The following is a 15,190-nucleotide window of genomic DNA, read 5'->3' as shown; positions in this document are numbered from 1 at the left end:
GAGCCGTGAACTCATGGAAAGCAGTGACCACTAGAAAGCCCATCCAGTTAAGTTAGCGTCAGGTTACTTGTACTGGATTCTTTACATGATGGGGGTGACTGCTTGTTTCCAAACACCCTGGATGTGATTTGAATTTCATTACTGGTCACCTTCCTGCCAGCACTATCATCCACATACCTCAACCAAAGAAATCTACAACCTTTTGGGGAGTAGAGAAAGTTTGGCAGGAAGTGGTGCTGCGGCTCAAGTGGTAGAGCGCTTGCCTTGAGCTGAAGAGTTCAGGGACAGTGCCCAAGCCCAGAGTTCAAGCCCCACAACCGACCAAAAAAAAAAAAAGTTTCTTGGAGAAAATTTGGCACTGTCTGGACACAGGAAAAAGAAAATGGTGATGTAGATAAAAGTTTTGGAATCCTTTTGGAGACGCATCTGATTAGTCCTGCTTTTTTAGTCCTGCTTTCCTTTGGGATAGAATGAGCATCATAAGCTGACACAAGAACAGGAGGATCATTGTTTGAGGCTAGCCTGGGCAGGAAAATTTACAAGACCCCGTTCTCAATCCATAGGTGAGCAAAATGTTGTGTATCTATCATACCAGGATTATAGGAGGCTGAGATTGGAGGCACTCTGGTGTCAGGCCAGCCTATGCAGAAATGTCTATGAGACTCTGTCTCTATGGAAAGGAAGCTGGACATGGTGGTGAGTCTGTGCTCTCTTTGTCCTGGCAGAAAGTGAGACACAATCCTAAAAGTAATGAAAAACAGGGCTAGAAGTATGGTTCAAGTGATAGAGCACCAGCCTAGCAAGTCTAAGGCTCTAAGTTCAAATCTCAGTACTGCCAAAAAAAAAAAAAACCAAGGCATACTATTACTATTCTTCATAGTATCATGGAGAAAATTAAGCTAGGTAATAGAGTAAAAAATATCAAATATACGGGCTGGGAAGGTGGCTCAGTGGTAGAGCGCTTGCCTTGCATGCATGAGGCCCTGGGTTCGATTCCTCAGCACCACATAAGCAAAAAAAAAAAAAAAAGAAAAAGCCGGAAGTGGCGCTGTGGCTCAAGTGGTAGAGCACTAGCCTTGAGCTGAAGAGCTGAGGGATAGTGCCCAGGCCCAGAGTTCAGGCCCCACAACTAGACCCCAAAAAAATATCAAATATAATCCTCATCTTAGAGAATGTACTTAATAGATACTAGTTCATTCTCATTTCTTGAACAAATGCACATCATTTCTGCTCTTACGAAGCTAGTTAGTGTGGGCTGCCACAATGAAGTATCACAGACTTTATGCTTAAACAACAGAAATTTCCACACAGGTCTATAGGCTAGAAACTCAAGGTCAACGTGTCAGCAAGGCTGGTTTCAAGCTGATGTCTCTTTTTTTTGGCTTGTAGATGGTTGGCTTGGCTTGTATATGGGGACTTTTTGGGCTTTTATGGTCTTTTCTCTGTGTGATAGGCTTAAAAAAACTTTGTGCCAGTCCTGGGGCTTGAACTCAGGGTCTGAGCTCTGTCTCTGAGCTTTTTTGCTCAAGGCTAGTGCTCTATCACCGAAGTCACTGCTCCACTTACAATTTATTTATTTATTTAGTACTTAAGTAGACTTTCCTGCTTGTGAACTGCAATCCTCAGATCCACCCTCCTGAGTAGCTAGAATTATAGGTGTGAGCCAATGGTACCTGACTGGGAGACATTTTTTTTTTTTGTCGGTCATGGGGCTTGAACTCTGGACCTGGACGCTGTCCCTCAGCTCTTCAGCTCAAGGCGAGCGCTCTACCACTTGAGCTACAGCACCACTTCCAGTTTTCTGGTGGCTTATTGGAGATAGGAGTCTCACGGTCTCTCCTGCCCGGGCTGGCTTTGAACCGCGATCCTCAGATCTCAGTCTCCTGAGTAGCTAGGATTACAGGCTTGAGCCACCAGCGCCCGGCTCTGGGAGACATTTTTGACTGCTATGTTTGAGGTAGAGGGCTACTGCTGTCTACTGCTCATGAGCAGGTGTCAGATGTTCCTAAACATTCTTCAGTGCACAGCTCTCCGCTCCTTACTGCAGCAGGGAGCGAGCTGCCCCTCCCCAAACAAAGATGGCTGTGTTGAGAATGTTTATATCATCAAGGGATTCTCCAGATGTCCTGCTTAGAAGGATCCTATATGTCCATTAAAGAAGTATGGCAAAAGTATGTTGCTTAGGAATGGTTCAGCTGGATTTCATTCAACAGGGTTTAATTTTCCTCAAGTAAGTTCCTGTCTTTGACTCAGCTGCTCAGGGGCAGGGCTGGTGTGGGTCTCTAGGTTTTTCCTTTACGTTGTTAGCTTCTTCGGTAGCATGTTTGAACCACAAGGGGAAGCATGCTGCTTGTATCATTGCTCTAGCTCCATGACTTGGCAAAAATGCCTGGCACATAGCAAATACTCATTAACGAAATGTTTGCTGAGTGGCTTATTATAGCTTAGCTATCCCTTCTTAAAAGTTCCATGCAGTAGAAAAGACTCCAGAGAAAAGAAATCTTTATCAAGACAAACAAACAAATAAACAAATCCCTCTCCCCTTCCAGGTCTATAGTCAACTTCTACTTGAGCTGAATTGGTCAAGACTCAGGGTGACCTCTAAGAGAGGCTAAGGTATACAGCTTTAGTTTGGTAGATTATTGCCATAATCACAAAAATATTTGTTTTGTGTGAGGAAGCAAGGAGAAGCGGGTATTGAGTGGCGATAAGGGAACTTAAGCTGGGTGGTGGGTTCCTACGTGCAGACCTGCTGATCCACTCACATAAAAGCCGGAGGGCATGAGTGATGGTAAGATTGTAAGGTCAGGGCCCTCAGACAACCACTTCTCAGAGACTGATAGCAATCAGCAGAGAAACAGCCCGGTCAGTAACTTGTGATGGCTGGCTGTCAGTGACTCAGATGTTTCATTGGTACCCAACCTAATGAGACTAACATGGACTACAACATTAAAAAAACCCCACAAAAGTAAGGAGGAATATTGGGGTAGAAAGATGGAAGGGGTGACATCGATCAACTATTGAACAATGAAGTTTTAAAAATACTAAAAGCAGTTAAACAACAAACCAACATGGACTTCAAGGTTCAATTTTCTGTTTGAAGTGAGCTCTGCTCTGCTTCTCAGGAATGCTGAGCTGATGGAATCATTGCTTCAACCAGACAATTGTCTTCCCTTGTGAACTTTATGGCTTGTTTTCCCCCTGAAGTTTTCATTTTTGCCTGTCCCAGAGCTTGAACTTTGGGCCTGACTCCTGTCCTTAAGCTTTTATGCTCCAGGTTAGTGCTCTACCACATGAGCCACAGCTCCACTTCCGGATTTTTGTGGTTAATTGGAGATAAGAGTCTCACCAACTTTTCTGCCAGGGCTGGCTTCTAACTAATTCTCAGATCTCAGTCTCCTGAGCAGTTAGGATTAAAGGTGTGAGGTTCATGCTTTCTGAGTTATTTTTCACAGTTAATCTGAAGACCTCATCTGACAAAGCTGGTTCCTTTTGTGTTGGATGGTATTTTCCCTGCTTTGGCTAGTAGTAAACACAGACTAATACAATGTATCTTTATTGTATCGGTAACCATTGGGAATAACTACTGCAAGGAAATTATCCTGAGTAAACATGGGGAATTGCATATATGATTATATACATATATGTTATCATCTACCACTCTACTAAAATGTTACCCAAAGGGTGTGTGTGTATGTGTGTGTGTGTACAACAATACAAAATAGACAGGTAGGAAACCTTCAGGACAAAGAGAACCTGGGAGGAAAGCAGAGCAGCTGAGAAACAAAGAATTTTTAATCTTTTATAGAGTGACCAGGGACCCACAATCAAAACATTGCCTTGTAGAATACTGTACCCAAAAGACTCAGGAACTAGAGACTCTAGATAGCTATAGACGCAGGGGTAGACTGGAGCAAAACCAAGAAGACAATTGAAAAGTCCACATGAAGAGTGATGAGGCTCCCTTGTATTCTTTACCCGGCCACCACAACAAATGAGTGTTGGCAAATTTTACCTTGGGAGAGGCTGGCCAAGAGATTTGGATTTGGAGATGCCAGGCATAGCTGAGGGCAGTAGTGAGATGCCAGATGGGAAACAAAGATGAACAAAAATGCAGAAGCAGGTGGCCTAGGTTGCTTACCCAGATTTGGTCCCCAGAATGCTTGCAGCCAGGCTCATAGTGAAATCCTCTCTGGGAAGAGTGCTTTCTCTGGGCAGAGTTCCTGATAGTCTACATCCCTCTTTATGGCCCTTTGCCATGTCTACAGGTGAAGAAGACCTCACTAGGCATGCCAAATTGTCCATTACTATTAAATAGGAGCAGAGAGCTAAGGATGATGATGCTGATGATGATTTTTGAATGTGTCTAGAATGGAAGATAAAGTCAAAGTCAACAGACAAGTAACTTAGAGGAAGCAGTACAGAGAAAAGGGTCAACTTCAAAGCTCTACACTCTCCAGTCACAAATGAAAAAGGAGGCCCTGTTCTCGCTGCTCCCCACATTCTATTTCTCTTCTTTGTTCAAAATTGTCTTTGTGGAACTGCCACACCTTAATAGTAAATAACGTCATTTGGTACTCTCCGTTACCTTTGAATGTAAGCTGTGGGAGGGCATGGTGTTTGTCTTGCTCATCTTTCTCTATGAGCATACAATACTAGCATGTGAGATGCTCCACCAAGATTACTGATTGAATGGATAAAAACCACACCCATAAATCAAGAATAAAGAATATTAAAAAAAAAGAGAATGGGAAAGAACAGAAAAGAACTTTTTACACGTGCTGGCTTCAAACCTCGATTCTCAGGAAGTGGAGGTGGGTCTCAAGTGACCTTTCACCCAAGGATGGTGACTTGGGTGAAAAAGCGATGGGGCAGTTCACCAGGCCTTGAGCTCTAGCCCCAGAATCCAGCCCCACTCCCACCTCTGATGTTAGAATATCAATCGTGTGGTTGAGAAAGTTAAATGATTTATTTAACAGGAGGTTTGCAAAATAAAACTAGAAAAATATCCCCCAAAGATGGAATACCATGGTGGGAAATAGTAAAGAAAATATAAGGAACTTAGAAAATCAGGCCAGGAGTATTAGTGTTGAAAAGCAATTCCACGTAGAAATACCACATAACTGAAAAGAAAAGATGACCACAGATGATTAAAAAAATTATTGGACACATTTAAAAAAAGAGCAGTTTCCAGAATTCAGGAGTTTAATAACTGGGGAAAATATATAAGAATGTGAATCACTTTAGGGCACTTCATGAAAAATTTCAGATTACAAGGGATAATAAGAAGCTATAGCCAGGTACTGGTGGCTCAAGACTGAAATCCTAGCTTCTCAGGAGGCTGACATCTGAGGATTGAGGTTTCAAGCCAGCCTAGGCAAGAAGAGTCTGAAATTCTTACTTTCAATGGAACATAAATGCAGCTGGAAGTGGAACTGTGGCTCAAGTGATAGACCAGGCTTGAGAAGAAAAAGCTAAGGGAAAACAAACCAACAGCAACTGGCAAAACAAACCAACCCTACAGAGTTTCCACAGAGTATGAGGAAAACACAAAGGAAAGACAATCAGTTCTCCGATTGGTACTGAACATTTCTGGCCCGAAGGACCAGAAGACAATAGGGCGATCACGTCACAAGACAGAGAGAAGGTGGTATCTTTACTTAGGGAGCCTAAGCCAATATGGTTTAGAGTGAAGATTGAGCCAGGTCATTAAAGTGTACCTCTAATGCATTCTGTCTTTGGAAGCTACAGACAAATTAGCAACATTAGAGAACAAGTCAACAATGAGGAAGATCTTGGCCACAACAACAACAAAAATCCAAAGGAGAGAGAAGGAAGATTCATTCCCATCCTAAAGGTAGGAGAGGAGGAAGAAGGGAAGGAAGAGGAGTGAGTGGGGTCCCTGGAGGTAGGCCTGTCTCTAAGATATACATAGAGTGAGTGAATGGAGTTTTGCTATGTTTATATGAAGATGGTCTTTAGTTCAGTTTGAGAATAGTTTGAAAGTAATTTAAATATGCACTAGTTATAAGTCCATGAAAAGATAAGTGACTGAGAAAGCAGAATAATTATTAATTCAGAAAAAAGAAAAATGAATTCAAAAAACATATATAAGCTGAGCCAGGAGCTGATGGTACATGTCTATAATCCTAACTACTCAGGACTGAGACCTGAGAATCAAGGTTTGAAGACAGCACGTGTAGAAAGTCCATGAGACTTACCTTTGATTAACCAGCAAAAATCCAGAAGTGAAGGTGTGGCTTAAGTGGTAGCATGCTAGCCTTGAGAAAAAAAAAAAGCCAAGTTAGAGTGCTTGTGCCCTGAGTTCAAACTCAGGCACACATATGCCAAAAAAAAAATTGATAACACACCAAATGACTCAATTGTGAGCTACCTTTTATAACAAACAATGCCAACATTCACTATTAATTTAACAAAAAATGTTGCTATAACTTCACTGAATGATGAAGAAGGGGTAAAAGGCTGTGTGGGTTCACACAGTGAAGTGTTTGTTTCCTTGAAATCAAGGCAAGACTCTTGGGAAAGGGCATGAAACTTGGTAAGCATGTGATCCAGAAGTAGGAGAATAAATAAAGACAGAACAACTGGTGGGTTTGAGAGTTTGCTGTTGGAGCATGGGGTCTGGGCTTAGTGGGGAGTGGGTTGGAGTGGCTTGTCTTGTTAGAAACCTCGTGGTGCTGCTCCGCCTTTCACACTGCACAATGAAGTCTTTTGATAGGAAGTGAAGAAAGACTGAAATGCAAAGCAGGGCGGTAATGAGGGGCCTGCCTTACATTCCGCTTCTGTCATCACTTGGCCGGAATGGCTGGAGGCAGCTTAAGTGTTGGAGTTTAGTCATGTGGAATTTGGTCTCCTCTTTGAAGCTGTCACAAGTTGACCATGTTTTCTCACTTTCTTCAGAGACCAATGATCTGGGAAACAAGACTCAATCCTGGAAGAGTTGAAGATAGGCAAACATATAGATACCACACAAACACGAGGTCATTACTCCTAACATGACGCACGTCACTTATTCATCCCATTCCCACTTCCAGCGACCGCCTTATTTATCCATGCTGCTTGACAGCCGCCTTTCTTAGTCTAAAGAATTCATACTGCAATCAGATCTCACTCCCACTATTCTGCTACGACTGGTTCTTTTCAAGGTCCTTAATGGTCTCAGGGTGAATTCAGCTTACAAACCGACAACACTGGACACGGCTGAGAATATCAGCTTCTCCCAGAAACTTTGTTCGCTTGACACTGGCTGAGCACGGTTGTCTGGGCTAGTAGCTGCTGCTCCATGTCCCTTGGGAGCTCTGCTGGGTCTCCCAGACATCAGTGAAAAAGGCCTCAGGGTGCAGTTCTTGGGCCCCTTTCTTCCCTTCCTTGTGCTTCCCATCTGAGGTGCTCTCAAGTAGTTCCATGGCCTTCCATAGGATTGGTGAACCATTGATGTCTTTCGACTTGGATTTAGCTGAAGAAGAAATCTTGATGATATTCAAAACCCTAGCTGTTGGTTCCCTCTCAGCAAACCAGCTCTTCCCAAGTCCTAGGTTTAGTTTTCCTCATTTTACAGACTAAGAGGCATAGATCAGAGAGGTCCTATGTCTTATTTAAGGACCCACATCAAGTGAGTAGCAGAACCAGGTTCCCCTTTGAAGATTCTGACTCTGGGCTTGGTGAAAGGTCTCACCCTGCACTCCGGGAGGGAGAGACTCTGTTAGACTTGACAGTCAGTGCCTCCTCCCATGGTTTCTCTACTCCTTTCTAGCCACACAGCTCTTTGCTGCCCTCTTTTGCCTTCTACAATTATGGTCATAACCATGAGTGCCTTACCCTCTGGCCGTCTGTAGGGTTCAAATTGAACCCTCTCTTCTTGGTATTTTATATCTCATGCCCTCTGATTGCAGGATGCTGAGTGTGTAACAAGGAACAGAAATAGAATCTTATGGATTAATATTTAATGACAGCCGCTTTGATTGTGGGAATGTTAGAGCTTCAGTTGTCTGCTGACCATGGAATCTCATGGCTGACTCCCAAGGACTCCATAAGCAAGTGCTAATAAGTCTTTCTTTCAAAAAAGGAATCTGAAGTACAAGGAGGGATTAGCAATAAGATCCACTTATGTCACATACTGAAGAGGAACATGTATTACATGCCAGATACCAGGCTAGATGCTGAAATACAGTTAACTAAAGTCTCTGTATTCAACAGTCAGAGATTTGAATCCATATTTCTTCTGACTGCAGTGACTACTTTTGTTTTAATAAAATGGAACCACAAGGCTTATCTTCTTTCAGGACATTCTAATGGCTATTTTCTTGGTGAAGTTTTTCCTGATTCTACCTTGCTTACCTCCCCCTTCCGACATAAAAGTGCACTTGAAGTCTTGGTTCTTGGAAGTCTAGTTAGTGAGTTTTTGTAATATGCAGTTTGCATATGGTTCGAGTGTGCCTTTAGGTTTGTGAAATTTCTCATGTTCTCTCCCCCTTTATTATGGAGAGCATGGAAACTTCACTAACTATGGTGTTTGAAAGTGGGGCTTGGGGGAGGGAGGTGATCAGGGTTAGATAAAGCCATCAAGTGAAGACCAGGGAGAAGGCCAGATCCCATAGAGAAATGCTTCCATTAAGAATTCAGGCATTTTCAAGGGCATTTGAAGGGCATATGGCCATGAGGTGGAAGAAGTACAGAAGTGCATATCCTGGGAGAAGGGAACTTCTTCTCAACGGGCCCGTGAAAACGGGGGGGGGGGAGTCTGGACAAGATGTGGGAAAGGATGGAAAAGGGATGGGCTCACATTCTCTGCTAAGCTACTCTAACAGAATTGTGTTTACATCTGGGTGTGGCTGGCTGGTGGGCTGCACTTTCTGCTTTTTCTGAACACATTTTTGTCTGAGGACTTGGGTAAATAGAAGAATAGGCAGGACAGGGGGAAGGAAAGGACGATAACAAGCTGAAACAAAACATGGGATGTTGGAATATGAGGGCTTCTCATCTGATCCTCAGTTGTTTCAGCTATCCTCCTTGGCTCTGGAAGTCACCTGCATGTCACCAAGAGACTAAGACCATCAAGTCCCTCTGGTCACAGAGTTAGCTTAGAGTCGCGTACCTGATCCTTTGGAGTCAATATGATGCCACTTTCCTTGGAGACCATTGAGAGCTAAGTGCTCTTTTCCAATGGGCTTATACGAGTAATGATGTGGCTTCAGAGTTGTCACTCTGCTACCAAGTGGAGTAGGCTTGTTGAGAGAGTAAAGCTAGAAGAGCTTTGGAAGATGAGGATGAAGAGGATGAGGAGGAAGAGAGGAAGGAAGGAAGAAGAAGAAGAAAGCCTTGTTTACATATGTAGGACTCCGCCTTCTGTTGTACTAGCCTATACATGTGAACTCCTGATGAAGCAAACTGGAGAGTCCAGGGCTATATGGTCTCATTTTTATAGAAATAAAGAATGTGAGGATTAGAATGGGGGCAGTGATGTCCCCAATGGCACATGCACAGAGAGTGACACTCAGCACTCTCAGATTCTAGAGGACCTAGAAAACCAGTTATTAGTTTATATAATATTGTAAAGGTGATGTATAGAGGGGTTATAGTTACATAAGTCAGGCATTCAGTACATTTCTTTTGAATTGTGTCACCCCTTCCCTCATTTAGTTATTTGGTTTTAAAAGTTGTTCCTGGTTGATATATATTTTTTTCTTTCTTTCTAATATGTGTGTGTGTGTGTGTGTGTGTGTGTTTTAAGTGTTTTTCTTTATATATATACATGTTCTTATACTTATGGGAGTATCTGAAATTTCAGGTCAAACACTCATTATACAACTGAATTAACACATTTAATTGCCTGAGAATATTATATCATGTGTGCGTGCATATGCACATGCACATACCTGCACATGCACACACACACACGCTCTCTCTCTCTCTCTCTCTGGGAGCTAAGCTTCACTCACCTGTGATCCTCTCTGTAGGTACCTATCTCTTAACTCCAACCTCACCATTTCCTAGCTGTAAAGATGTCACTAGATCTGCCTGTCCTGGCCTTCCCATGGCCAGTATTTGGTTTGATTCTTTCCTTCTTGCAACGAATCCCACACACTAAGAGGACTCCTCTCCTTCTGTAGTGGTGCTTTTGCTTCTCTCTGTCCACAGTACATATTTATCCTCACAGGTGCCTCCAGTAGGTTTTTCCATAGGTCTATCTGTGTATTGTTAAACATGTTGGGTGCAAAGCTATGAACAACACAGACAGGTCCTGGAATACACAGAATATACCAACATATTCCAGACAGAGAAACTCTATTCCTTGAGGCTGCTTGAGTGTATGTGGCCTGTGGATTTACACGGAGAATGCTTTATTTATTGTGTGCAGGGTGAAGTTGCTGGAAGGGAAAGGAACTTCATTTCATGAGTGATAGTCATCTTTCTTTGCTTTTAATCCTTGGTGCCTGGTGGCTGGAGAGTCATTTCCTATTCCCTTTGTTTCTTCTTTCCTGTTGATCCTGAAGACCTCTGCACCTACTGAATCCTTTGGCTGTGTGCAGTGTGTACCAGGTGCATCCTAACAGACTTGGTACATGTTAAAAAGTTTTGAATAAGTGCCTCAAACATACCACTCTTTTAACTCTGTGCATCCCTCTGAGGGTCTTTAGTCCTGTGTCTCAGGAATAGCATTCCTACAAAGAATTAACCCCCATGACTCTTACTCTTTGAGTTATGAATATTCAGAATCAGATTTGTATATGTCTTCATTTACATAACTTATATAACTATGGCAATGGGGCTTGAATCCAGGCCTGATACTAAGTATGCTACTACTAAGCTATATATACCCCAGCAGAGTAATATTTAATCTTGATCTCCTCTTATGTGCTTAGCACTTCAATAAGGTACCAAAGATGGAGACAAAAGTCAAGGTATACAAAAGTGGAGTTCGTATTACTACTGAGCTGGTCTTCCTGTTTGGGCATCAGAATTTGTCCATGGTTGAGACTTTGTAACTTCAACAATTCTTAATGATAGTGAGAATATGGTGGAATAGGAAGTTTATGCTTCAAGAATCTTCTTCCCTCCCAGAGCAGTGCTGGGTAAAATACAACAAGAAAGCTGGGTGCTGATGGCTCACTCCTGTAATCCTGGCTACTCAGGAGGCTGAGATCTGAGGATCGAGGTTCAAAGCCAACCCAGGCAAGAAAGACTGTGAGACTCCTGTCTCCAATAAAACACCAGAAAACCATAAGCAGCACTGTAGCTCAAGTGGTAGAGCGCTAGCCTTGAACTGAAGAGCTGAGGGACAATGCCCAGGCCCAGAGTTCAAGCCCTATGACCGACAAAAAACAAACAACAACAACAAGAAAACAGAAGACATGGCAAATATTTTTGAAGACCTAGGTTGGCAGAGAAGCACAGTGATTGAGCCTGAGAGAGGCTGGCAAGCAAGTCAAAAGCATTCCCTGGGAGATTGGCAAGCAGAGTGGGTTTCACAGAGTGAAGCCCAGGGCAAGGGTGGTGTTCATTTCTCATTCTTTGCTCTCCCGGAAAGAGACTACAAACAAACACACTGCCAAATGCTGCAAGAGAAATGGTTCATGTTCATTCCAGGCTGAGAGAGAAGGATGAGACATAGCCTTGTGACCCGAGTTGAGTCACATGGGCTGACTCAGCCTGGATCTGCTGAGAGGACCATTCCTGTAATCGTGTTCACCAGACTGTGATTGGTACTTAGATTGAGCTACTTAAAGTTGCTCAACAGGATAATTGACTATGGAAGTAAAGATGGAGGGAAGGGAAGGTCTAAAGGGAAAGAAATTTCCCAGGACTCAAACAAAACCAAAACCAAAACAAAAACCCAGCCAAACGAAAACCCACAAAAGAAACAAAATCTCCCAAAGTGTACCTTCCATGTTCCTCGTCATATGAAGGAGTAAACCAAGTAAAGGAAAGGGTGGAACACGGGAAACATGATTGTATCTCAAGGAGAGATGTGAAGGACAGCATGCACAGATCTAAGGATAATCAATAAATACCAAGCAGTCCAGCTGAGCAGCTTCAGGGATGGGGACCAGCCCCAAAGTAGTTTTTGCATCCGTATTCCTCCACAGTGAGCTGACAGGATTGTAAAAACCAAAATCAGTCACTACTTTTACTGATAGTATTTATGGTAGAGACCAAATAAAAAGTGTGCCCTTTGGGGCTGGGAAAGTGGCTCAGTGGTAGAGTGCTTGCCTTGGGTACATGACGTGCTGGGTTCGATTCCTCAGCACCACATAAGCAGAAAAAGCTGGAAGTGGCACTGTGGTTCAAGTGGCAGAGCACTAGCCTTGAACTGAAGATCTGATGGACAGTGTCTAGGCCCAGAGTTGAAGGTCCCATGTCTGACCAAAAAAAAAAAAAAAAAGGAAAAAAGAAAAAAAAAGGTGTGCACCAATATGAATGATACTGAAGACTGGTATTTCTTTTTATCATCAACATGACAAGTGCCTTCTAATCTCTGCGAACTCCAATGTAGAAGAAAACATTGATTTCTCAAATAAGAGAACTCTTCATCCACATAACTATACACACATATAGATATATATGCACACAAATATAATGTACATATATGCCTATATATGCATGCAAGGACTCTGGAAGGATATATAATGACCTATGTTTGCATTTTTGTTTTTTTTTTGAATTTTGAACTGTGCATTTCCAATTCAAAATAAAGTAAAACTATGCACCAGTGGCTCACACCTGTAATCCTAGCTACTCAGGAGGCTGAGATATGAGAATCTATGATCATAGTTTGATTCTCTGGTCAGGCAGGAAAGTCTATGAGACTCTTATCTCCAATTAACCACTGAAAAGCTAGAAGTGGAGCTGTGGCTCAAGTGATAGAGTGCTAGCCTCGAGTGAAAGAAGCTTAGAGACAGTGCCCAGGTCCTGAGTTCAGTCCCAGGACTGAGACAAAAGAATAAGAAAAGGAAAAAGAAAAAACAAAACAAACAAAATCTTAAGCTGGGTGCTGGTGGCTCATGCCTGGAATCCTGGCTACTCAGGAGGTTGAGATCTGAGGATCTAGGTTCAAAGAAGCCTGTGTAGAAAACTCCATGAGACTCTTATCTCCAATTAACAACAAGAAAACTGGAAGTGGCACTGTGGCTCAAGTGGTGGAGCGCTTGCCTTGAGCTGAAGAGCTCAGGGACATTGCCCAGGCCCAGAGTTCAAGCCCCACAACCGACAAAAAACAAAAAAACAAAACAAAACAAAACTTAAGATGTAAACAGAGAAGTGAAAAATTACTAAATGTATCTGTCTGCACTCTAAAAAGAAACAATAAAATTCCATGTTCTTAATGCAACTATCATACTATAACATTCTAATAAGTAAACATTGACAGAATGATAATGAATAAGTCCACAAGACCATCATAGCAGATCAATACAATGCAGAAACAAATTAGTAAGGCTATATAGCAGCTTTGAGTGATAAATATAACAAGTCGAAGGTAGGCAAATACAGTTATAATATGCAAGTACAAATGTGAAAACAGAACCAGGACATTTGAGGGAACGGGCGGGGTTAGGATAGATGTGGGGGAGAATGATCGAAGGGTGACAATAGCCAAGATACATTGCACTGCTGGGTAGTGAGGGCTCATGCCATCAGCATGAAATCTTAGGATCATGGTTCAAAGCTAGCCTGAAAAGTTCGTGAGCCTCATCTCCAATTAAGAAGATAAAAGCTAGAAGTGGAGCTGTGGCTCAAGTGGTAGAGCTCCAACCTTGCGTGAAATAGCCAAGTGAGAACATGAGGTCCTGAGTTTAATCTCCAGTCCTGGCACGAAAAGAAAAAAAAATACATTGAACTCATAAGCTGACATGTTGCATGGAAACCCCTTGGTGTAATCATTGAAAGACAATACAATATATTTGTATTAAAAATTGGCAAATATTTGCAAATAGAAATCTAAAAACTTTGCACACACATTTTTTTGAATATAGATAGAAACAATCAAAGTCGAACCTTTTAGAGCATATATTAGAACACACATTGCTAGACCCACTTCCCAGACTTCCTGCTCTTGGATCTTGAAGGTTCTCCAAAGGCTCATGTGTTAAGGGTTTGGTCTCGTAAGGGGAGTGGTGAAACTTTTGCCCTAGTAGCCCATCTTAAGTTCCCAAAATAGAAAGTCAAGATTCAAGACTAGTCAGAGACTTGTGTGCTCTGAATTCTGTGCCACATTGCCTGAATCTCTAAAACACCCTAATATCTAATCAAGAGGCAGAGATTCATTTGAGTCCAGTTCAGGCAAAACAGCAAGACCTCATCTCAACCAACAAGCTGGGCATACTATGATTCATGACTGTAATACCAGTGATGTGAGAAGTATAGGTAAGGGGATCATTGTCTGAGGTTAGTACTCATTAAAAATGAGAGACTCTATCAGAAAATAAGTAAAGAAGAAAGGACTGGGGACAAAGTCTAGGTGGTGGGGCCTGCCCGAACTGTTAAGCTCAAAACCCTGCATTATTCAAACAAATAAACAAGCATCCACACCAAAACCAGCCACACAATTCACCAACCAACTAATCAAAGAAACACACAAAACCAAGTGTTTATGTGAAAAGTCAGATTTTTTTTTTTGTAGTCCACTGGAGGCCCTCCTCAAGTTAGGAAAATCAAAGTAAGAAATAATCCAACGTGGTATAGCCAGTGTTCCTCCTCTTCATATTATAATGGCAGACTAAATATAAAAGTGTATCCTGCTGCCATTCTCTACTGTATTACTAAAAGACATGCTGAAAAAAGGTAGTTCAACTATAAAATATGCTTATAAACCTCATATCTAAAATATACTTAGAACTCAAAAAGTTAAATCCCCCAACAACAAATCCTCAAAGAAACAACTGCCCCATTAATAAGTGGGCTAAAGACTCAAAGAGATACTACTCTGAAGAGGAAATAAGAATGGCCAAGAGACACATGAAGAAATGTTTAACTTCTCAAGCCATAAAAGAAATGCAAGCTGGGTGCCGGTGGCTCATGCCTGTAATCCTAGCTACTCAGGAGGCTGAGATCTGAGGATCACAGTTCAAAGCCAGCCTGGGCAGGAAAGTCCGTGAGACTCTTATCTCCAATAAACCACTCAGAAAACCAGACATGGTGCTGTGGCTCAAGTGGTAGAGCGCTCACCTTGAGC

Source organism: Dipodomys ordii, unplaced genomic scaffold (assembly GCF_000151885.1).
Source record: "Dipodomys ordii isolate 6190 unplaced genomic scaffold, Dord_2.0 Scaffold117, whole genome shotgun sequence".
Classification (NCBI taxonomy): Eukaryota; Metazoa; Chordata; class Mammalia; order Rodentia; family Heteromyidae; genus Dipodomys; species Dipodomys ordii.
Note: the sequence above shows the minus strand (reverse complement) of the source record.